Source organism: Pectinophora gossypiella, chromosome 18 (assembly GCF_024362695.1).
Source record: "Pectinophora gossypiella chromosome 18, ilPecGoss1.1, whole genome shotgun sequence".
Lineage (NCBI taxonomy): Eukaryota > Metazoa > Arthropoda > Insecta > Lepidoptera > Gelechiidae > Pectinophora > Pectinophora gossypiella.
This window is the reverse complement of record NC_065421.1, coordinates 10,324,626-10,348,544: the sequence shown is the minus strand read 5'-3', so window position 1 is coordinate 10,348,544 and position 23,919 is coordinate 10,324,626. Positions and strand designations below refer to the sequence as shown.

The window sequence follows — 23,919 nt, the reverse complement described above, 5'->3', positions numbered from 1 at the left end:
TTGTTTTTTTCTTCATTTGTCAATATTCATCTTTATTCTTCTTATATTGATACTTAATATAGATGCCGTTGAGAAGAAACAATAAATCAGATATTTTCCTTCATCGTTACGCACTCAATAGTAAAAAGCACAGTTTTAAATATCATGATTATTTTTATTATACTTTTTTTAATGTTTTGTTCTATTTTAATTATTATTTTTTGTAGCTGCAGTCCTAAGTTCTTCTATCGTGTGGTTGTGAAGTGGATCGTCAACCTCATCAACCATAGAGCCAGGGACCTTTTAATACAGCCAATCTTTTATATTACATCCACATATGCGTATAATATCGAAGGAACAGACACAATATGTCTTCAGAAACGCGGTACAGGTAAGAAATCTTCAAAATATTGTCAAAAAAAAATATCAAGATGACCTATTTCGAATTTTGCACCTTTCTTAGAAGAAAGAGTTCCCTTTGATAGCAACCACCTTGCGGACATATGCCTCTAAAGAGCCCGCATGGTATCAAAAATCCTTAAATTTTTTGCTCTTGTCATTTTTGATTAAGGGACAATGATCCAGAGGCCCCGGGTTCGAATCCCGATGGAGACATATCACAAAAATCACTTTGTGATCCCTAGTTTAGTTAGGACATTACAAGCTGGTCTCCTGATTGTCCGAAAGTAAGATGTTTCGTGCTTCGGAAGGCACGTTAAGCCGTTTGTCCCGGTTACTATTTAGTGATGTAAGTGAGTGATCGCTACATGAGCCATGTCAGGGGCCTTTGGCGGCTCAATAACCCTGACATCAGGGTTGATGACATTGGTATTCCACCTCACAACCCACATGATAAGAAGAAGATGATTATTATGAATTAAGGCGAGGGTTTATTATTATAACTAGTTTTGGCGGGTTAAAATATAGGTTATTTAAAAAATTCTGACTTCTTTAGGTATAAAAAAATATTGAATTAGATATTTTTTTTAATTGGCCTTTGATAGACAAGAATGGAGAATGCTACTCCGACTGAGCATGCTTCTTAAATTGTCAGTTGGACTTGAAGAAGAAAACAAAGGAAGACTGACTGGGAAGGAATGTGCCCCTTATAGTGTCATAGGGTTGGTAACCCTTGTCATCGTGGTCATCATCAGCAGCAGCGGCAGCGTAAAATTCATCATGATATTCTTAAAAAAAAGTACTTTAGCGTATACATTCGGCTAAATTCGTACACCACCCAAAACGGAAAGTGAATAACAATAAAATATTCATAAAAAAATGCAAGGCAAGATTACAGTTCTCCGACAGCCATTGTTCAGATATTCGATCAATTGTTAAGGCCCCTGCACATTAAACACTTTCTAGGGTCGATCCGCTTATTGTGACGTGTAATAGAAAAAAAGAAAGGGGTCGATTGCACCTTTACTTCGCGTATCTTGCGGGGCGTCATTTTTCTGACGCGTGCCCGGTGTCGCCGCCGTTTCGAATCCCGGTGTGGGTAGAATTACTTATGCCCCGAATTGCGAATGGACTGTAATATCATGTGTTCGGAAATCGTAGGAAATTATCGTAGAGATACTTACGTGACAGGAAATATCAAAATTAGCACCTAAAGCCAGTAGTACCTATATTACGTAGTATTTTTTTAACGAAATTATTTTTTATTGTACATTTGCCTCTTGCGACTTTTACAACTTGATCTCATAAATAGGAAGCCCCAAAGTCCAAAGACACACGGTAACAATAAAATCTTCGTCATATTTATCATAATATAATCACGGTCATTCCGTTTCTTTATGAGAGCCGTCAGAGGTTCATTTGTCCGGCCAAGTAGTTCATGCCATTTACGACAAATCTACAAAAATCCAATCAAATCAAATGCATATTATTATTTTATACCAATAGGTTAACAAAGAGCAGGCCTTATCCTCTATAGTTTACCTTTTCAGGTGTATTTACATTATTTATTAACATAGAAATAATAATTAGTTACAATAAGTCACGCCAAAAAGAAGAAGAAAAATGGTCATTCAGCGCATAATTTCCACACTCAATTTTAAAAGTAAAAACTCTCGCCACAAGATTAAACGTAACGACAAAATCAATCGCCCAATCTCGTCGACAACAGATGTGAAATCAATATGGCGGTAAATTTGCATTTATTTATAAATCGAGCACATTTACTATAATGATACGCGATATGAGGGGTGTACAAGAAGTTTTAATAGATAATGTTCGCGATTTAAAGCGGAACGCATCTGCGCGGGCGTCGAAAAGATGTTTCGCATGCGCATGATCGATAGTTGCAGAGCATATTGAGTTACGAATGTTTGGCAAAAGATGATTGGAACAAAATTAATGGTATTTTTTTAGAAAGTTGTTAATTAAGTAGCTATGTTGTTTTATTTTTTGCAAAACTTAAAAGACTGTTACTATAATAACATGAACAGACTACAATGTTGCTTTTTTATGATGAATGTTGTATTCACTTCTAATTAGCTTACACATTAGTACTGTTTGACTTAGTTTAATTATGTCTTAACTAAATGTTATAATGTGCATAGATGTAAGTGACTCATTAAATGGATAAATAAATAAATAAAAAATGATGAGTGATTACGCGAATAAGCCGAAATAAACTTTTCTATCCTGCTCTTGCTAATCGTTTCAAACATATTGCCTTACCTAAATTAGGTAGATACCGTACGTAGCATACCGTTAGTAGTGAAACCATGAATCAGCAAATGTACAATAATAATTTTAAAGAACAATATGCCAACTGCTATAGTGCATAGAGTCAACAAAAGAAAAAATAAACTACCGGTACTTATCACATGAAAATTATTTCTCAGAAAACTGAATACCTAAAAATCCACATAATAACTCGACAAAATTCTAAGTAAACTTACAAACGCGTGCGCCGGCGAAATTATCGATCGGTGCATCCCCCCGGCGGCCATCTTACCGGCAGCTGCCAGTTGCTCACGCGCAGGGTCAAAGGTGGCGAGGGGTAAGTTGGAGTATTGTGCCTCGTAGTGGGCGACGAGTGCCTGTCTATAGGATTACGACGCCATAAGTACGGTGAAGCGGACTCCATGGCACGGATAGTATCGATTTTACTGTTACATTTTGATTTACTGGATGAAAGTTCCGAGCATCAAAAGGCGAGGCGCAACGCCGAGACTGGATAGCCTTGCATCCGTATGGCGTATCAAATGTCTTCTTTTTCCCTTTCTTATGGCCCCTAAGACAATCGTGTGACCAGGTGGCGCTCCGGTCATCTGCTTTTGGAAAGAAATGTCATTTCCGTGTACATTTTACTTTCAGTTTTTTGAACTTTTTTTTAGTTTTTAAAGTTCCATGCGTTGTCTGGCATCCATATTCTAAGATATTAACTCGAACCTCGACTCCATCCGAGTCGGCTTAGCTCAAAATCGGTTCTTAGACGGCGCCTCCACCTTATCTCAAGTTTACGAGAGGATAAGTGGAGGCATGACGTCACTTTCGTCATTTTTGTTGCCAGTGTGATTAAGTTCGACGAGTAAAATACCGAAATGCACCGCTGAGGCTGAGTGGAGAGGAAGTTTAGAGTTAACATCTTAGAATATAGATGCCAGACGACGCATGGAACTTCAAAAAACTAAAAAAAATTGTTGGCAGTGTTATTACGCTCGATGAGAAAAATACTAAAATGATCAGCTGACGCAGAGTCGAGAGGAGGTTTAGAGTCATAGATTATGGATGACAGACGACGCAAGGAACTTTAAAAAACTAAAAGTCCAAAAAGCTGAATGTAAAATGTACACGGAAATGACATTTCTATCCAAAAGCAGATGACCGGAGTGCCACCTGGTCACACGATTGTCTTAGGCGCCATAAGAAAGGGAAAAAAGAAGACATTTGATACGCCCACAAAACACATTAAAACACCGGATCAAACAACATGTGCTTTGATGGTATCTTCAAAACACGTGTTTGTGGCATCGTGTATAAAAACTGCTTTAAAATGTTTTGAAATAAAGTCGAAATTACCGTACCTTTTAAGCTAAGCTCGATAGCCGTGAACGCCTTACAAGTTTATTCAAGTTAATATAAAGTTTTAAACCCTATTTGTATACTGTTTAAATGTAAAATACTCTGTCTAACGCTTTGGTGTGCTAAGGTGCAACCTTACGATCAGCTGAGCGATTATTCTTGATAAATTCTTAAAAGATTTACGACCTTATTGAAACTTGGTACGTACCATATTGCTCAAAGCCTCAAAGGTGAAAATGACAAACGTTTCTTATGGCGCTCTTCTTTTAGATTATGTTGAAATTAGAACCTTAATCTATACAGTCATAAGAAATGGGTTTATTTAAAAGAATTGCAAGTTACTTGTGGTAAAATTTTGCTACTTGTCAGCCCGGATGGCGCATCTTTATTTTTTCTGCGCATACGCCGAATGTGGTCTGATACAAACCATTACAGATGAATGAACCCGAATAAATGTAACGCAAAGTGTCAATATTTGGAACAGCTGAAGATTTGTACTCATACAGTCATTTGTTCGAGATTAAGACAGTCTTTAAGAAGGAAGGAAGGTAGTTTTTTTTGTTCATAAAGTCTACTAAAAGGATGAAATGAGTAAAGAGAGGCCAAAAATTACAATTTTCAGTTTACAAAACTGACTTATTGAATAATAAAGAAAGCGACCGACCACTAATGTAACCTTCAATAATCCTCAAACAATACAAAAACCAACAACAAGTAAAGCATTACATTACGCTCTCTATTTAGGGTGGCCCTCTTATGGCCATGTGCGCGGCGCACGCGTCGACGACAATCACAGTAATAATATCTAAAAAATAATAATAAATCCGGGTGAAGAATAAAGAAAATCACCCCCTGTTCCCTTTGCTTTATCTTGCAGACTTGGAATGTAAAGATAATAGGGGTGGCCCCTCGTCGCTTGCGCACCTTTAGCGGGGGTTATGCGGCGTGGGGCTAAATGACGCTTTGAGCATGCGCGTCGAATTTGGCGGTTGCGTTCAAAATTCGGACGCGTCTTAGTGGCATTTGGCTATGTGGGAAAGTATGCTGGGTTTTTGATTTAGAGGCGCAGTAAGTTGGTTTATAATGTTACTAGACGCAGGTTAGCAGAATACAAATTGCAACCACACTGTCTTGATAATTTAAGTCTTAAGATGGATTTGATCAACTGAATGGATTTGATCAGCTATCTAGTTTATCGTACTGGAAAGGACTAGTCGATTAGCAGCTAGGGTTGTAAAAAGCCACATCTAAGCATTTCATCTAAAATGCAATATTGCAATTTAAAAGTGCGCAATGCCAACAAATGTCAAATAGAATATTCCTTAAATATATTTTGCAATGTGGCGGTTTTCGACCCCTAGACTGAATTAAGTGTAGGTATTTATGTATATTTCTTGTCTACTAAGCAGAAACTATGGAATTCCATTTGCTTCGATCCTGACATATTCTTGCTTCCTCCATTCATGAATAGATCGTAATAAACCTTCCCAACATCCCCAATTTGTTCAATATACGTCCTTGTCGATATTTTTGGTACTGTAAGTTTACTTCAGATGACATTAACAACTTGCGAGTTTCAAAAGCTTTTTTATATTATATAATTTGTACAATGACTGCCCGTAACGCAGCATACCTACTAATTTTATCCGTGTAATATAACGACCACAGTACTACATTCAATTACGCACGTCACCAAAACAACTAACAATAAAACATGAAAAACCTAACGAAAATGTGGACACAACGTAAATCGAAAGCCAATTACTGAGATATGAAACAAGAGCGGTGGCAAAGGACTCCGTTCAAAAAGCCAGATAGGCTTTGTCATCTACCTTTGATTACTCCGCACTGGACAGACCGTATGTACGGGTAAAGACAATGGTAAAAATGGAAGTAAGGATTAGTTATTCTTTTTTTTCCACCATTCCTCTGTTTTTAATCTTTTTCGTAAATTCTTACTTTAAGTGTTTGTTAGCTCGGGCTTGCGTTATATATCTATGTTTGGTTTGTATATCGTCGTCTTGCAAAGGAAATTAATAAGCGCATTTTTGAAAATAGAATATACATAACATAACATAACATAAACAGCCTATACAATTCTCACTGCTGGGCACGGGCCAGGACCTTCAATCAACCAGAGGGGGTATGGAACATACTCCACCACGCTGCTCCACTGCGGGTTGGTGGAGGTGTTTGGGCTAGTAGCCCGGGACCAACGGCTTAGCGACTTAAAAGTAGAATATAATAGAATAGAAATATTTTATTATAAAAGGACGCCACACACAAAAACAAGACAATAACTTCATTTAAAAATTTCACAAAACAATTACAAAAAAGCAAGATGGATTTACGGTCTGTTCGTCGAAAATCACATTTTGATCTAATTTCAACAAGTCTCGATTTCTTAGAATTAAGACCACTGTTAATCTGGATTGAAACTTGCTTGTCTATAGCGAGGTTGGCGCTAACGCGGATTTCACTATAATTCGACGATATAGCGAATATTCAATTATTAATTTATATTTAGCGAATATTAAATTAGCTTCATTAATCTGTACCCGTATACATTGGATATTGTATTCAAGTTCTAAGCTAGTTTTTTTTAGTTTATTTTATTATTAATTATTTCGGTGCATTCTATAGTTTTCATGATAGAATTACAAAGATGAAGTAGCATATAGAAAAATAAGTTTGCATGGATATTGTTCTATATACATAGTTACTTCATACAAAATACCTCATTGTACACAGTGCGTGTGACGTCTCACGCGCATGCGATTGAAGACTAAAGTATGTTCGAGGGGGTGAGGCAAACCTAGCTCAGCCGCTCCTGGGGAGGGAAGAGTTGTCGCTCTATGCGTATACGTATTAAATGGAGAAAGAACAAATGGAGAATGCTACGTCATGATGCCTTGTGCCAATACAAATCAGTTGTATCTACGTACAGTTACCCACAAATACAAGGTGTATTTAGTCCAACAATAGTGACACGTTACTATTGTCATACGTTCACAGAAAGTACGTGTTCAATTGAACAACAATGATTTGATTTTGTTAACAAAATCCCATTTTTGTACTGTTATTTTTAAGTCAATGGAGATTACTTCCGTAACCCGAATGGTAGCGTTGACATCGACCGGTCATCAGCATTAGCTCGATTTAGGATTTCATAACATAACATAGCATCATGCCTGTCTCCCCCAAGGGGTAGGCTGAGATGTAAAGTAATACCACTCCTCGCCAGCTATGTTTAAGCCCCATGTAACAAGGAGCGAATCTGTTGCCATTAACCGGGCACAAATCCTGGACTCCACATGATATCAATTATCTATGTTGCAAACATGAATTCAAATTCGTAAAGTCGAATTCAGTTAAACTTATTCTTATTCAATTTAACAATAATTTTACTTCGTTTTTAGTTTCGCTTTTTTAAAATTGTTCTCGCCATCATTATGGACTATCTACACATACCTACATGTATGACTACGTGTACGAGGTGTAAGTGACATCGTAACGAATACTGAGAGGTATGATTCAGCTCATTATTCTGAATGGAATTTTCCATCGCAAAAGTATAGAGTTGAAAAAAAAAACACAAATTTTGCGACGGAAAATTCCGCTTGATATTAACTCAGAATCATGGTCTGAATAATCCCTCTTAGTATTCGTTACGGTGTCACTAAGACCCTGTATGTGAGCTTGTAACCTGTCCATCTTAGGACTTCATTACTTTAGTGCCAGTGACTTATGGCTCTGTCTACTGATGCCATTCACTGCAATCATTCCCTTAGCACTGCTGAAATCTTCATATATCAGCCCAGTTGTTCTGGTTTGCCTCAAATGGAATTAAAACTTGGTCAGAGATCAGCCCAGTAGACACAGTTGTAGACACATTAAAACTATGAATTCCTACGAAGGGTTCCAGCTTTGTACCCAACAATTAATGCCACATTATAATCCGTGCTACAATTCGCAAGTTGTAAGCAAACCGAAACACCCCAGACATAGTTTGCATTTTATAAATATTCAGATAAAACAAGATCCCTCTTTGAAAAACAGATTTCTTCTTGTAGAAAAGTCACGTCTATTTTTTCCTAATAAGATCATGCTTTAACAGAAATAAATGCAATAGGCACCTATATTGACAATGAGTAAACTTTTCCCCAAATAATCTATGTAATTTTCTTTTTCATTAGCTCATAGCTACTTCCGAAATACGCCTTTTATTTCGCCAAGTCAAGAAAGCAATGCGCCAAAAAACAATACTAAAAACGCCGCATTCATCTCGTAAGCATTAATTAGTCCACAGCCGACCCCCGATCGCCAGTAATCAAGCATAAAATTAAAACTTGGCACACGCCAAGCGCTCAACAAAGGTAAGGGTGTGTCCACACCGTAGGAACCTTATGGCACGGCAATTTGTTCAAGACATCTGGCCTCACACCTGCCCGCACCCCTAATACATCCCCACTACGCTCCATACCGATAGTGTGTTATTCGATACAAGCTTATTCAACCACCAACTCCAAACATAATAGTTATTATGTTTTCAGTATAGAGCTCAAAACACCACAGGATTGATCCGTCAGACCGCATTAACAACGTTGTCGTGTGTTATGGTTTTGGCACAGGGTCCAATGCCCCTGTCATTCATCGTAACGTGTTTGCTCATTAAAAATTCGGAAATGACGAACAGTTTTTCAACTCCAATTGTTCTAAGCTCGGTCAAGTGAGACTTTATGACGGGACAAATAGATCGTCCAGAAGTTGCTAGTTTTAACGGCCAAATGCGAGTATTTAACGGCTAAGTGCGAGTTTTTAACGGCCAAATACGACTAAAGCGTTTTATTTCAGCCCGGAGGCAAACGCTCAATTAGAAGGATGTCGCATCTATCAGTTATGTTTGTCCGGTGTTCGAGCTGGCCGTCAATCTCAATAGTTGGCTCTCGGACGTATCTCACAATACAATCGCGACGTAAACACGAGGCGTACGTTCATTCACACGCAGACACGCACAAGGCGACGTACGGACACGCTTAAGACTGTGTGCGTGCCCATTCAAGACGCGACGACCTTCTTGCGTCACTTCCTGCGTCCGTCACCGTCTTACAAGTGGGCGTGTGAATTCACCCTAATGACATGATACATTTCATATTTTGACAGGTTGCGTTGTCGTATCTGATGTCTGACGAATGATTGAATAAGAATTGAATAAGAATAACCCTTTAAAAAGGTTTCAGATGACGTGTAATTAAGTTGGCTTCTTTAGCATGATAAAGGCGTTTTATTAGTAACGCGTTCCCGATTTCGGGTACTGATATTGCTGACTTCCGGGTCATTGATCCGAATCTTGTTCTTGCGAAAAAGTAGTTGATTTATATCGCTCGGCGGGGGGCTAAGGATGCGGGATGTGGTATAGTGGTAATTTGGGCCAAGTAGACCAATTCGGCTGGTCTATTGTAGTCAGGGGGCTCAAGAATGGTTCCTTCAATTTGGTGCGAACGCCCGCATGTACTAGCGAATAAATATTAATGTCTTATTTAAGTGTCATTGTGACGCACTTTTCCGGGTCTTAGTGTGATTTTTTGCGGTGATATTTTGTACACTTGCCTTGGATGGATTTTAGTACTTGCTGTAAATAGAAATCAAAGTTTAAAATACGTGAAGGTTCACGAGAATTTGTTGCACCTAAAAATTCCTCTTAAAACAATGTACCTACGTAATATATAGGATTTAATTTATGGAACAAATTCTAAACAAAAATTGTCTTTTGACAAATCATTTTTCTTAAATAATAAATGCATGATTAAATTCATTCATTTTGTTCTCTCATTTAAAAAGAAATATGCCATCCACTTTTATTTTCGAAAGTAGGTCCTTACTTCAAATGTTTCGTGTTCTTAGAAAGGTTACTTTATCGTATTTCGTAAAATCAAGACAAGAAGTCATTTGTAAGAAATTGAACATCTGTTCTGTTCGAATTGATTTGTGTAACCTTTTGTTGACAACTTGTGCAAAATGTTTAATCTTCAATAGAGCTACAATATCACGCAGAGTATTGTCCATTGGTAATGGTTAATAGTTGTGTTTAGTGTCGATTCTATTTCTTTGTAGACTTAAGATGATTTGAGAAGGCATTTTGCATTTCTTCACTTCTTAGAGTTCCGGAGTCTAGTAGGAAGTTTTGTAGGTTCTGCATGTCTTCTTCTCTTTTTGTTATCTCAACTATTTCTCTTAGCATTGTGCAGTTAACTATCAAGGAATCTTTTGTATTCCCTCTGCCATACAACCAAATGGTTCTTTTTTTACCCGATTACTCTAGCCATAGAGGCAGCCAATCAGCTCGCGACACCAAACACTTCAGGACCCCGATACCGACCCCGCCGGCGTTGTCGACGACTTCCCTCAATCAGCGCTTATCACTATCGACCCAGGGTCGATTAACTCTTTCAAATATGTTTCCTCTCAGACGACGCCCTGAGCCGAGATTCGCGCCCAACTGGGCACCCTCAGGCCTGTTGTCTTCAACGTAGTACCGGGTGAAATCCTTCAGCGCTCCCCATTTGCTCGGCCAAGTAGTTAATGCCATCTGCGGCAAATGTACTTACAATAGGTCACGTCAAAAATAAAGGTTCTATTTTAAAGAAAACAATTGAGTGGGGTGTCATTCGATCGTAATTGTACCTACTTAACTACTTATTTCAAAATGCAAGTGTTATAAAGTAAAAGCCACGATCTTGTAATTGATTTCTGCTAACCTATCTGAAAAACAAAGCGAAACATTTCACTTCTTTATGATGTTACGATATATGATTTTACATAGGTAAAATATTATGTCTAAATATAAGTCAAAAAGATTTCATCGAAATTTCTTTTCCGCTTAAAAGCAGCAAGATGTTTCACCCAGGTGCCATATTGATCGGTGTTATGGCCCTTTACGGGGCTTTATTGCCCTTTAAGGCCTGTTAGCAGCTCAAGGGCCTAATTGTCAGGTAAAGGAAGCCCTTGAAAGGCGGAAGTAATTTGTAAAGTACGTAATATTGGTTCATGTAGCATTAATTGATTTATTATGCGTCTTTTCTGTGGTTAGGCGTGGTACATGAAATGTGGTAGTTTTAAGAAGAAGTTGAGATTCATGGTTGCATTCATAATTATGTATCATAGATAATTATTATTGATAGCACGTGGTTTCCGAGATATGTGCCAATAGGGACGGGACTTAAACATAGCTGGCGAGGAGTGTACAGTCATGAGCAATACAATGTACCCACTTTAGGACTCTGTCGCACTAACATATTTGACATTTAGTGAGACTCACAGTTCGATTTGTCTAAAAAGTTAATGCGACATGGTACCAAAGTGTATACATATTAATGCTCGTGACCGTACTGTACAGCTCTGCCTACCCCTTATGAGATACAAGCGTGATGTTATGTTATTGTTATTTATATATCACGGTATGGTATGTCGTTTCTATTTTTTTTTGTACCGAGTGAGAGTCTTCAGCGCAGCGCTTCCAATTTGTCCGGCCAAGTACTTACTTAAGTTCTCCACCACATCGTCACTATCAGTTGAGATTGTGGTCAAACGCGAGCCTATATTATTAAAAAAAAAAACTTACATACATAAACTCGCGCCTATTTCCCACCGGGGTAAACAGAGACTATAAAATTCCATTTGCGTCGATCCTGAAACACTTCTCTTGCTTCCTCCACATTCATCAATCGCTTCATACACGCACGCCGGTTCAGAGTAGATCGTACTAAACCTTTTCTAAGGACATCTCCAGTTTGGTCAATGTAAGTCCTTCTAGTTCTTCCTCTGCCAGCCCTACCATCAACTATCGCTTTATATACCGCTTTTGCAATTCTATTATCCTTCATACGCTCTATAAACAAAACTAACAAAAACTTAAGTTATGCCATTTGCGACATTTCTACAATAAGTCTTATCCAAGCAAAATACTCAACCAACACCTCACAAAAAAGTACCTAATAAGATTTATCACGTCCAATTAATAACAATACCATACGGGCTTTATAAGTCTTATCATCGAAACAAAGATCCCTTCAAAATCTATGGGGATATTACTTTTTTTCATAGAAATAGCGCGGGGGGAGGCGCACGCGCCGCCGCCGGGTGGTCTTGCACGTGGCAACCCGTATAGATCGATGTCGATAAAGAGGTATAGCTTATGTTGATTATCGATAAGTAGTGTTGAACCGTAAGGTGGGATTGATTGGGGGTGAAAAATCAATAGATTAGGATATTGACCTCATGTGGAATCTTACGAAAAAAAAAAAAACTATATTTCGTTCTCAATAGCTTGAATAGAATTACAACACGGCTAAAAGGTAGTACCTATAGATACAGCTTAGCAAGAAAAAGACAGTGGCCCCGATTCCTCTGATTCGATTAACTTTAGGAAGAATGAGTAAGGCATCTCGCTGGTATGCAAACCGTTTGACGCGTGCTGTCAACTTAATTCTGCCAGGTTATTAGCCAATGCAATTTTTTTATAGGGTTGTTTTAGATTTGTGCTTAAAATTTACGTGTGTTCCATAACTTTTATGCTTGTCGATTACCCGTCCCTTTCCTTTTCGGCGCATAACTTAAAATAAAATTAGGTGGTGTTTACAGGAATAATTACCATTATGTAGATAATATCACGCCTATTTCCCGTTGGGGTAGGCAAATACCACGAAATACACTTACTACTATCCTGACACACTACTTTGCTACTGTCATCAATAAGAGACTTCACCTACCAGAAAAATAAGAATAAAAATAAATAGTACGTTTTATTTTATTTATTTATTATTTATTTTTATATTATTTGGAGAACTTACAGACTAATTATACATTTAATGAACTAAATATGCATGAGACCAGGCTAATAACGAGTTCCCGCCAATAAATAATTGTCATCACTAAAAGGGTAGGAGAAAAAATAAAATTAGAAAAGCGGCTAGAACGGTACATAAAGATAATAGCTAACATGGCAAAAGGTGGGTTAGTAATTACTAATCCAATTTAACTTAATAAAATATACAATACAAAAATATAATATATATTATTTTCTTAATAAAATGTACTAGGTACTGTCATAATAGCTGCTTTCAATCAAGCTTTTTCAAATATGTATAGGTACTTATAACTATTCCACCTTTCTATAGCTATGTGTTAGTTGGGTGGAATTTTGTTTCTGATATTTCTTTATTTTTTTGTTTCAGATAACTTCATCGGAGGCCACGGGCAATTTTTGAGTCGGATAAGTGCAAAAAATCACATTAATGGTAAGATATTGTCTTTTGCATATCGAAAACAAACTAATTTATACTACTAGCAACTTTCCAATACATAAAACATCTAAAACGTAATCTAAATAAAAGTCCCAAACACGGAAACAATTTTTAATTCCCATTTGACTGGCTTTTAATAATCCGCTTTGCCTACGTAAGTTATATGCTATCCGGTCCGGTTTTGGCGTATAAAACCGGTCCGGTTTCGTCCGTATATGCCAGTATTTTGTCCGGACGGCGACATGGGAGGCATCGCATGAATTTTGGAATAATCAGACTTGCGCGAGCGGTCACCTCGCGCGACAGTCTTTTGTTTTATCACTCGGCCCATAGATGTCTGTATTTATAAGCTCGACAAGCTATTGGAGTAAATGAGCTTAGCAATCTCGAATGTTCTTTTTTACTACTTTTCAATCTTATCAGGGTGTTCTATAGTGTATCTATGTGTGGCTAAGTTTACTCATATAGAAAACGGTTGAGCGTACTTACTTGAGTAAGAAGTTCTTAAAACATATTTTTTTATAGGTAGTTTATCTATTAAACTTTCGGCCAACATCTTAGATTCTTGGTTTGAAAGATATTTATATAAGAATATTTTAGACCTACAGATTTAATTCTATAAATACATGTATGGTACATGATATATAAATAAAGAGGTGAGATTATAACTAATATTGAAGGTCGCAACATCAACACCGCTAGGTCGAAATAAATAAATACCTACGTATCAATATTTACGTATGTATATCTATGTAAGTATATGTATACACGTATCGTATTCTTTTATAATAACGATAAAACAAATACTTACCCACTATCTCAAACGTTAACAGTAACAAAACAACAAAACGTGATTAAAAAGCTAATACAGTAACCGTTCCGTTGCAGACACAATGTATAATCATAATAACGTTCCTATACACGTAACCAAATTCCGACGGGCAGTTTTTCAACGCGACCCCTCGTTCGAAAGTTTTGAATATTTGAACGGCAAAATTTTCGCGGAAAACCAAGCGTGAATTGTATAGGTACGTACTTGTCTATGACGCGTAGACAAAGGTGCAGTATTGTGGTAGTTTATTAAAGGGTTTTATTAGGTATTTTAAGCATAAAAGGTGTTATTACAAAACGAAGATTATAGATAAACAAGATTTTAACTAGGTTTAATCTACAATAGTAGCGCCGCGGAAGACGAACTTTTTTCGTTACACGAATATATTTTAATCTTAGTTTATCTTTTGTCTTCATTTTGTAAAAACACTGATATTATTAATTTTGAATATTCAATCAAACTGAAAGAATAACCGAGCTCTATCTACTTAGGTAATAAAATAAAAAGTACGATTTATCGAGTCAAATCTATGTCTTTATGCTTACATTGCACGTAAAATGAAAATACAGCCCCAATTCATTGACTAGGCTTTATGCAGAAAATTCCATAGCCTATAAGAACGTATCGAGCAAAAGTTGGAATTGGAATTCGAAATTCAAAACGTTGGAATGGGTATAGAACGGCGATAAGGCACATTAATCAAGAACAGAGTTTTGAATATCGACTGCGATCATATCGTCGATGCATGGTCGAAACATTCGCTAATGCAGTGTTGATTTGCGAAGTTTGAAATAAGAATTGCGTGATCTTTAAAAGTAAAATTATAAAATCATATTGAATTTATCGACAATTAAGTAACATAAAAACTTGATCATAGATAAGTATAGAAACACATAATAATAATTAATTGTAATTGTCAAAATGTATCTAAAAACTCTGTCCATTAGTGAATAGGGTACATGAACGTGCATTAGAGAAATCGATCGAATAGGATCTTCACCAATTTAAACCATGCTAATTACTAATGTCACATCACTAATTTTCACATTTGACAGCTCTACCTCCCGTCGTGCATTGAAATTGTTGTGAAAGCTAATCTGTATCAAAATATTATTGTGCTGAACTGAATGCCTAAATACAGAATCGAGCATTTATTCATCTAAAAAATCAATATTGCTCTTTGACATTTTCACATTCTTCTTCTTATCATCTGGGTTGTGAGGTGGAATACCAACTTCATCAACCCCGGTGTCAGGGTTATTATTGAGTAGTAAGTTGTTGTTTAAATTCTTCTTAAATAAGGCGGAGCTTACTGACTAGGCAGCACGATCTCATGATCTTAGGCTGTCCCATAATTGAACGAAAGAAAAAAAAGAACAGATCGAAGCAATTTATCTAAGAAAGCCATATTGCAATTTGACATTTGCGCATATAAAAGTAAGTGTGCAATGCAAACAAATGTCAAATAGCAATATTGCTTTCTTAGATGAATTGCTTTGTTGTGCCATTTTAACCCCCCTGAGGACCATGTACAGCTTTAGCTTTAGTACTAATTAATTCTTCAAAGTAGGTACACGTTCAAAATAGATTCGTAACGAACAAAATGACAAATCTGAAAATAAAGTTGTTTTAGGTGAAAAGCTCAATGTGGCATCTTTAAACATTCGCTTTCTACCCACTGTCACATTATAAAAAAATAGTCTCACAACCGCTAAGGATTTTGGTCTAAAAAGAGTCCGATCCGCGTTGTAAATACGTATACATTAAATTATGTTTTGTTAAAATAAAGACCAATATTGGTTGTACAGAGTCATTACGTCAATTGCGACAAACATTTGATCTAGACACGCCGCCGCGCCGTCGCTTAGTGACAAGATGCGCCGCGGTCACTTTTTTACAGAGATTGGTAGTCTATTTGCTTATATACGAGGTCTATGTTTCTGCCTAATAGTAATGAACAAACAATGGAACAACTTGGCTCACTGGCGCTACTTTTCGCCGCCGATAAGACATGTCGTGTCCGCGTGAGGTTTTGATCGCACCTTGCGTTCGCCACGCCTTCTGATCGCTTCTACACGTTTCGATGTTTTGTGTTCACTAAGTACTTCTGACGTCATAGTTCGTATTTATGGTACTTATCGTGTCCCATTGCTGAGAAGGCCTCACGTAACGTATCTGTTCCAATTAGCTGGTTAATGTGAATATTCCGATGCTATAATTCGACAGAAACAGGCCGTATGAAAAAAGTATACCTATTAAGTAACTTCAGCAAACTTTTGATACCCATCTATCTCTGAAGTAGTATTCACTATTTCATGCAGAACTCGACATACCACTGCTGAATATTCGACAAAGGCTTAAATAACGACGTACTGTACCGAAACTTCCAAGTGTGTTAAAAAATCTATATGAAACAATTTAATAAGCGAAAACAGAAAAAAATGTACTACATATAACATAGCATCGGCTATCTTGAAGCATTTATTAAATATACTTTTTCACACTAATATAAGACTCAAAGCAGGAGACGTTAAATCGATTAAACCAGATTCAAAATAAGAACAACCGTCAGATAAACCCAGCAAGCAACGTCTAATCAATATAAGTAGCCTGCTATACAGACTATAATTCCGTTAATAAAAATACAGGAGAGCTCAAAGAGGGGGGCGGGGGGCGCTCGGAAGCGCAGTGGGCTTCGGAAAATTCGCCCGGTGAATGGAAAACGCGGCGATAGACAAACAGGCTGACCCCACAGGGTGGGTGGGCTAACGTACATTTCGAAATAATGCCCCCAGCTCGTATTACCGGAGAGACCAATTTAACATTTTTGAATTTGAAATTCTGTACAGTCGATCGACCACGTTTTGAATTTGGAAGCGCAAGTGTTACTCAAAACTTGAGTAATCGACGATGAAAAAAAATATTGAATTTTCGTCTGGTCGGTACATTTGATTTGGATGGAAATTATACAATTGGTTTAATTTAATTTTGGAACAAATTCTGTGTACAATTCAATCCACGTGTGCAATAAACTCTTTAAAAATAAATCTAGATATTTAAATTTTTATTTCGAACGTCAGCAGAACACTGGCCATATCAATAACGCTGTGTCAGTTGCAACCGTACAATCTTACTAAAGTTAGCGCACGCACAGAGAGGTTATAAATCTCGTCGACACGAAATGGCTGACCAGCTACCCCCTTCACAGATCTACGCGACTATAGCATCCAGTAGTGGACCGCTGCAAAAGTGTGCGCCATAAATTTTATACGAGCACCATACCAGTGTGCGGTAAAACTGGACTAGACTTCGCATGTGTGCGAAAATTCGTGAGAGAAGTGGACAGTCGCATTCGCTTTGTATACGTGTCGTGCACGTAAAGCCTACAGTTACGGATTAATCTAAATAAATTGGCAGAAACAACGAGTTTCATTGTCGTGAGGTTAGTTAGCCGCCATTTTGATTCAATAGTCTTCGTCGATTGGCGGTTAATAATCAAAATGTTTTTGTTTTTCTTTTGCTATCGACAGTTGCAGTCGAAAGATGGTTTTTATATTGGATTTCGATTAATCTTTACTTCAAGTTTTTGTTACAATTGGTAATGTTTTTGCTGTTGTTAGGAAGTGCTTCAGGCATGAGTTGGTCGTACAAGTTAATTCAAAAACTGTGTCTGGAATGACAACAGGAACTTTTTTGAAATGGAACCCCTCGTCAAGCGGAGTCGCCTACTGATTGCTAAACCGTCGTATTCGCGGTCTTTTTGCTTTTTTTCTTAGTAACGAAGTAAGCCCTTTCATGTAGCTTTCCGTCCGGCCGGTTCGGGGCTGAAAGACGAACGGCCTGTGAGCAACCAGTCAGGTGTGACGACACAGCCACTTGGTCTCACTAAAAATACCTACAGGTTACAAAAACCTGCGCCTAGACGGCCGACGTGAACCCCCTAAATGCACACATAAACATTCCGTATTAAGCCCGTTATCGGTTACGCACTTATATTTCATAAACGTAGCCGTGTAGGTAGTGCACAAAAACGCATCTTTCCCCCCATCCCCCCACCCCCGGCCGGCGGGCGAACGAATACATTCGACTAGCCCATTTGCAATATCGCATTGTGTGTGTGACTGTAGACACGCGGCGCGCGGCTGTGTGCGTGCGGTCCCACACTAGCAAGAGTTTGCTTAGCCCGTGCGTAGTTTTACCATGTACCTCCACTATGTACACGGTATTGGTTTTCTGTAGTACCGTTGGGCTTTAACAAATTTCAAATTCACAAAATCGTGATTGGTTGGTATTTTGTTTGAATAAGCGGACGCACTCGCAGCTTAAAATTTGCTATCCGTTAATTCGTTTAGGCGTAAAATGATGAGTTTTATCCAATTTGTTTTCGCGTGATTGCGATACATTGCCGCTTCAGTTGATTGTTTACGGTCCGCTCTGATGGATAGTTGTCATTAGGTGTATTAGAACGTCTGCGGAAGGCATGACAAATGATATAATTTAAAAAAAAATCAATCATCGGTGGAGCATGACACCTCAAGTCAAATAAGGAAGTCGTGTGTCGATCATTGGATATGCCCATCACGCATTATCGGTCCAAATGAAGCAATTATGTTGGCACGCGCCACTAGTCATAGCAGGAAGACAGACGTTCTAATAGCCGTCTAAGACGCCAAATAATATCAATTTCGAAAAACCGTTCGAGCGCGTCGACGTCACATCCGAAAATTTGAACTTGGAACATCCGGAAGTGCGCTACAAAAACAACCAATCAAGCTAAGACATCGATTCGAAATTGAAACTTGTCGAGTCACAGTTCCTTTTCGGCCATGACGTCGATAATTTGAAACTTTGGAAATAGAACAATGCATGGCTTCCTTTAAGACGTTTAATTGGAATGGGCGATGAGTGGAAAGTGATCGGACAAAGTTACAAATATCCTCACTCAAAGACCTCTTTCTTCATTTTAGTATTTAATTTCAACAGAATAGAGGCGACTCTACACATTTACAGTGACTTCTTTATCTTAGAATTAACAAATGAAAATCGCCAAGTCACCTCACATATGGTAACACCGGACATATGTTGCCAGTGATAATGATAACTTTAGTGAATAAACACAATTTGAATTCTTTGAACTGATCGATTCTTCATTGTCTCTCCTTCAGTTACTTGTGCTTACTCATTGAAAGGGTTAAACCCTTTATGATTTCATGAGTCTTTGTAAACTAAGTCAGTTTTTTTTTTAAATAATGATATGTACGTAGAATAGATATGGTATTAATAAGTAAACTGTTATGTATTTGACCATGTAGGTAAGAAACAGCTTGCAAAATTACAAGCAACAATTTTTATCTTCTATAAATTTTAATTAAAATGAATTCACCTTCATATAAAAACACTCAGAATCACCCACAAACAAAGAAACAACAATCATAAGGCTAAGGTCACACTAGCGGCGCGACAGATGCGCAGACCGGTGTCGTACCGGTGCGCGACAGCTTGCTCGTCCGTTGTGTAATTACCGCTTAAACTGAAGGTGAATGAGCACCGCCATTTAGAACTGTTAGAATTGGTTTGCGATAAATATTATTCTAAATTTGTAGACGTTGTTAAGTAGGTTTGAGGATGCATTTAATAAAAAAGGTAGGTATGTATATATTTTAAAGTTGCTTATATTTATTTATTATTTATTTATGATGGTATAGGTTATATATAATGAACTATTTGGCATTTTCGCCACTAATAAGAATCTAACTAAAAATATTATCTCGACAAAAAATATTTTCATTAAAATACAAAAAGGTATTTTTTATTAATATTGATTATTTATTAAACATTTTCAAGGTATGTACCTACATGATATTTTGAAATATTTTCTAGTTAAATACAAAACCTAGACAGTCAGCAAGATATAAAACAATTCGCTAGCTATTTGATTTTGTTTGCATAATTTACTTATCAGTAATATTACTTTCTTTATGCATATTTGCATTCCTAAGTCTACGGCATTCGAGTTAACTAACGGCAAGCGGTGGCGTCCCGCGGCCCGCGCAATATGACGCCGCGAGTGTGGACGCGCCCTAATGACACGCTGGCACGCGACTATTGTAATCTTCCCAGATGACGAATTGATAAACTAGTTTTTTTTAATTTGTTTCATACATACATAAACTCTCGCGCGATATACCTAATTGGGAGGACGGAGCCTAAGACAACTTGTAGGTAAGATCTTCGGCGAAATTACCTATTTCTTTAAAGTCTATGGCGATGTTTCCAAAATTAAAAAAACATAAAAAATATCATGCGCGATTTTTCCGTAATCGCGTTTTGATTTATTAACTTTTTTTATACCAAAGCTGAATAGGCCAGTAAGATTCATGTGATAGAACATATGGTGACACGACATTATAATGATCCATAATGTTACGAAGGACACAATCCCTCTGTCGGTTTTTACGACATGCCGCGAAAGACAAGCAGCCATTAACTACTTCTTCTTCCAATCCTATTACTTCCTGTTGGGATGTAGAGTTCAAAGAACAAGTTTCCACTCCTCGATCTTTTGCAGTGTCTATAGCTCGCTCCTATGACGTGCCAAGAGTTTAAAATAACATTAAATACTTGGCCAGACAAATTTAATATTACCGAATTATAAGTCCCGTAACCATACATATAGAGCCTATATAAGTCCTATCGTCAGAGTGCTGAGCACAGGTCTCCCCTCAATCAACCGGCCGGGGTAAAGCATATTCCATCACGCTGCTCCACTGTGGGAGGTGGAGATGGAGGTGTTTTTAGTCGTGCGCAGGCGCGAAATGATCTTACTTTTCCGGATAATTAGGTGATTCAAGCCTGCAAAGTCCCAAAACAAATGACAGTCATACCCAGCAGTCAGCTCATGCGCCAAAAATATTGAATATGAGCCCATAAGGTCTTTAATATTTTTCCACTATTCCCACATACTTTTTTCCTTAACCACAATGACGTCATCAAACCCCATTATCCCTGTAACAACTCAAAACAGTTCTTGCGTTACAGTTTTATTTTTAATCGTTTCTTTTGTCGCCGGGTCCTTTGTTTTATCTGTGGGCAGTCTCACGGGGTTCCTTCTTGAGAGCAAACGGGTCACAGAACCCCTTTGTTTCAATATTACATTGTGTAACTAGCCTTATTTTCCCACGGGGACGGATGATATTGCTGTTAGTTGCTTAAGGATTTTTTTTTAAATTCGGAATTAGATTCGAATAAAAAAGAAAAAGAAAGATTTACTTTATAAAAAAGAATATGTGTACATAGATATATGTATCTATGTACTATGTAGAGACTACATAAATCTACATCGAATATATCTGTACATAAATGTGTGTGTTAAATATGGGTGCGTATGGGTATGGGTGGGTATGGGTACATATATACATAGATAAACTTAAACCTATTTCCCACCAGGGTAAGCAGAGACCATGGAATTCAATTTGCTTCGATCCTGACACACTTCTCTTGCTTCCTCCATATTCATCAATCGTTTCATACACACACGCCGGTTCAGAGTAGATCGTACTAAACCTTTTTTAAGGACATCTCCAATTTGGTCAATATACGTCCTTCTAGGTCTTTCTCTGCCAGCCCTACCACCGACGTTCGCTCTATATATAGATATAATTACATAATAGGAATACCAAATATGTAGACTAGATACGTACTTAAAACAACTTCGAAATCAAGTGGATGCCATCCGACTTACTGCCCACTTACCACTTATATCCTAATTACAGATTAGGCTACACGCCACCAAAACCCATTTGCTCGGGCCCACCCATATTAGGTAAGCCATAGAAGGAAAGCTGTACAGTCATGAACAATATCATGTACCCACTTTAGTTTGACATTTAATGAGGCTTATGGTTTAATTTGTCAGAAAAGTTAATGTGACATGAATGCAAAGAGTATACTTATTAGTACTCTTGACCGTACTTTACACCCGCTATATCTGCATACTTTCCTCAACCTGTCTGGAAGAAATCGATGAAGCGAAAATGCCGTCATTTGCCATGTACCAAAGTCAGTCCCTTTTGTAATCATTTTTCTCTATTTTGGTGCAATAAAGTACCTATATTTGAATTTTAATCGTGAGGAAACCGGTCTCCAAAATGTTCCAAATATGAATTCGAAAGATTTCTTAAGTTCATATTCGTGTATAGTTCAAGCTTAGATAAATTTGAGTTTAAAAAGAATGTTTTTTATGTATATTATATATAATAATTTAAGTTGATCTGTATATTTTTTAAGTTCTTAATTTTATTAGTAGTCTATTTTATTTTTTTAATTTATTGTTAATTTCCTCTTTTGTTATTTAAGTATCACTTTTCGGCAAATGGTGTAGTAACCAGAGCCGCAATAAATTTAAAAAAATGAATTCGAAAGCGATGCTCTATTCTTTTAATCAATTTGATTCCAACCAGTCCCCTAACACGAAGCTCCTACAAAAAGCACCAGTTCCTATGACCATCTTCCGCACTTGAGCTTACGAGTATTTTCCCCCTTTTCCCCACTTAACCCATCATTGGCTGAGGAAGTGGACATCCCATGGAAGCAATCAAAAAAAGATTTGTCACTTAAGGGTCTGTTCCCAGGCGGTGGGGCGGCAAACTATTATGGGCCTTGGTGTATGTTGCAACCGCTGAGTGACCTCTTAAGGGCTTAGCGCTCGAATAGTGGCTAGAGGTGTCGAGATTTTTTTTCCGCTACCTCGTCAATGTCAGGGATGATTATAATTATTACCGTAAATTTTCAAACTTCGAAGGAAGGTGAGAAAGAATATAAAAAGTTCTCTAAAAGAAACTATATTGTATAACGAAAACATAAGCGGAAAGGCGAAGACTGCATCAAATGTAAAATCTACAAAGATTTGTTTTTGGTGAACAATCTAAACACCATATAATCCATCTGTAAGATGATCCGTACGGAAGGCGCGTTAAGCCGTTAGTCCCGGTTACTACTTACTGATGTTAAGTACGTAGTCTATACATGAGCCATATCAAGCTTTTGGCGGCTCAGTAATAACCTCACACCAGGTTTGTTGAGGTTGGTAATCCATCTCATAACCCACACGATAGAATTAAGACAAAACAACACGATTGCCATAATATATTTCTTCATCATCACCAATATAACCCGAGAAATTCAAACACCTTTGTGAGCAAAATAATCCCTTACTTAATACACTTAATTTCATACCAACCGTTCGAGTGCGTATCCGAACGCGACATGCGTAGACGCACCGCAGCGGACAGGAAGGAAGTGTAAGTCGAGCCGTGAGAAGCGAGCGTCGCCCGTGAGAACGACTCGCAGGTGCCCTATTGTGCCGTCGTCGAGTTATAATAGTTATACCAATACTTTCATGCTCAGTAATTGAGTAGGGGTTTAGGTGTGACGGAAATTTAAATTTTTGGACCTTTTTTTTCAAGAGGGTTTTATGACTGCAATTTTGGAGTGAGCAGAGCTACGAATGGCCAAAAGACAGATTTGTAACCATATTGGTTATTTACTTAGTGCAGTTTTCCCTAACACAGTTGGTATAGACGGTGCTACGGCTTATTACCTATTACGTAGGTTTAACAGAAACTTCGGTGAAGTGTGGGTACTTAGTTTATCTTGCAATTTAGTGTACCTCTGACTACCCCGATTGGAATATAATCATGAGCTTTATGTTATTGCTGAATAAGATGGTATAAATCCAGGTGGTTTTTATACATGATAATATTTTCTGACAGA

At 37.6% G+C, this 23,919-nt stretch overlaps 1 protein-coding gene across 1 annotated transcript in view; it reads left to right on the top strand.

Annotated features, from left to right (window-relative positions):
- The window catches only part of LOC126375144 (homeobox protein prospero), a 113,114-nt gene that overhangs the window by 30,639 nt on the left and 58,556 nt on the right, over nt 1–23,919 (top strand). Inside the window, exon 3 of the mRNA XM_050021995.1 lies at nt 13,248–13,310. The gene's annotated coding sequence lies outside the window, so the exon portion shown is untranslated. The remainder of the gene's footprint in view (nt 1–13,247; nt 13,311–23,919) is intronic.